The sequence below is a fragment of the Bos taurus genome, chromosome 7, assembly GCF_002263795.3.
Source record: "Bos taurus isolate L1 Dominette 01449 registration number 42190680 breed Hereford chromosome 7, ARS-UCD2.0, whole genome shotgun sequence".
In the NCBI taxonomy this organism is placed as follows: Eukaryota; Metazoa; Chordata; class Mammalia; order Artiodactyla; family Bovidae; genus Bos; species Bos taurus.
In genome coordinates this window covers 47313053-47315621 of record NC_037334.1, presented here as the reverse complement: position 1 = coordinate 47315621, position 2569 = coordinate 47313053, and positions in this window count along the sequence as shown.

The following is a 2569-nucleotide window of genomic DNA, read 5'->3' as shown; positions in this document are numbered from 1 at the left end:
CTTGTACTTTCATTATTCCAAGAAATCTTTGCCTAACCCAAGGTCACAAAGATATATTTCTGTGTCTTCTATAAGTTTCACAGTTTTACCTCTTACATCTAGGTCTATGATCTGTCCTGGGTTCATTTTTGTATATGGTATGAGATAAAGTTCCAACTTCTGGTATGTGGATGGATACCCAGTTGTCCCAACACCATTTGTTGAAAAGACTATTCTTTCTCCACTGATACCCACATCTTGGGTCTTGATACCCACATCAAAACCCAATTTGCCACGAATGTAAGGGTGTGTTTCTGGACTCTGTTTTATCCTGTCGCTTTACAAGTCTATCCTGTGCCAGCATCACACTGCGTGGATCACCACAGCCTCGAAGTAGGGAAGTGTGAGTCCTCCAACTTTACTCTTCTTTATCAAAATTGTTTTGGTTGCTCTGGGTCCTTGGTGTTTCCATATGAATTTTAAGATTAGCTTTTCAGTTTCTGAAAGGAAAAAAAAGTAGCTTGGAGTTTTAGAGAGACTGAATTAAATCTGTAAGTCAATTTGGGAAGTACTGCTATCGTAACAATATTTAATTTTCTGATCCCTGACTTAGACTATCTTTCTGTTTATTGAGAGCTTTAAACATTTCTTCCAATAAGGTTTATAGCTTTCAGTGTAGAAGTCCTGTACTTCTTTTTATTAAAATGTGCCTAAATATTTCATTTTTCAAATGCTATTGTAAATAGAATTGTTTGCTGAATATCTGGGTTCATTTCAGGAATCTTCATTGCTAAGTTATAAAAATAGAATTTATTTTTGTAGGTTGATCTTACATCCGAAAGCTTGCTGAACTTGTTTATTGGGTCTATTGAATAGCAGGTTTTAGTGAATTCTTTAGGATTTTCTATGTACAATATCATATCATCTGCAAGTAGAAATAGCTTAGTTCTCCTTTCCAATGCGGATGCCTTATATTTCATTTTCTTACCTAATTACCCTGTCTACAACACCCAGTGCAATGCTGGATAGAAATGGCCAGAGTCTTGTTCCTGATCTTAGTAGGAAAGAATCTAGCCTTTCACCATAAGTTTGATGTTGGCTGTGGACTTTTTGAAGATGCACTTTATCAGGTTGAGGAAACTCTGTTTTCTTTCACTGAGCGTTTCTATCATGAACAAGTATTGGAGTTTGTCAAATGCGTTTTCTGCATCAGTTGAGGTGACTGTTCTTTACTGATTAATACAGACATTAATTCTTGGCTTTTGAATTTCCAAATGTAGAGATTCTAGTTCTAGGGGAGGAAGTAACAACTCTATGACCCATGGAAGAGAAACACCGTAGAAGCAGACACTGGGGAGTGCCTGGCCCCCAGATGACCTTGGAGTGGTGGTGGCAGAAATCCAGAGAGGCTTGAGGACCTGAGAAGGGAGGGCTCCTGAGCTGCACGTCTTGTGCACCCTGGGAGATTACAACCCAAATTGCCTCCTACTACTCACCAAATGGTGTGGCATAGGGAGCCCCAGGAAGGTGGACCTGATGCCGGCCCTTGAGTAGTTTCAGCGCTGACAGCAAAGCTTTTCCCACAGAACCAAGAAGGGCGTAGATGTGTCATGGAGCACAGTAATGTCAGAGGGGCCTCGGGGTTGGCAGATACGGCATGCAGAGGCCATGAGGCCAGGACCAGACGGGAATGAAGATGTCTGCACAGAAGCCACCGTGCAGGGGAGGCCATGCCCCAGGACTGGACAGGGAGAGTGCTAGCCCAGGATGGAGCATCTGCCAAGAGCCAGAAGCCTCTCCCTCAAACCCCAAGCCCCAAGAATTCAAAGTCACCCCAGGAGAGGGAGGAGGAGGAGGAAGTACTGAACTGCCTGAATTTTACTTGGAATTCTGGAATTTTACACCTGAAATGGCAAAATCACTCTTTCTGCCACCAGGTAGAATGAAAGCTTGGAGAAAACTAAACTTCATTAAATTAAAAAAAAAGCAATTTTCTTTTTAAAAAATCTTTTGTACACCTGAGGATATGGTTAAATCAATCAGTAAACACCAGTAAAGCATGCAGCGGGCGCCAGTGCTGGGCTCAGCACAAAGGAGACTAAGACGCAGGGATGTCTTCCTAAACCACAGGAAGCAGGAGCACAGGGCACTGGGGCTGGGTCCTGTGATGGGTGAGTGTGACTGATGGTGATGTGATGGCTGATATGGGTGTGACTGAGCCCGTAGCAAGCTGGGCCCTCCCTACTCCCAGCTAAGGGCGGGAAGCAGTCAGTCTGAGTGGGTTTTCTGGTTCCCAGGTGCTCACAGGCTGGACTTCGCTGCTTGGCCAAGTGTTTGCTGGAAACTTCTTTGATTATCAGCCCATCAGAGAGAGGCACTGGTAGTCAGAACATGAGAGGACTTGAATCAAGGACTCCACAGATATCCTGGGCATCAGAAAGGTCACACTGGCATTGACATCCACCCAATCAAGCTCACAAACCAGATGTCTACTTGGGGGTCCCAAAGGCCTAGGAGCCAAGCATTGCAAAAGTCAGAGCTTTACAGGCAGAGACAAGGCCCAGGCATCACTTTTGTAGCCACTCCATAT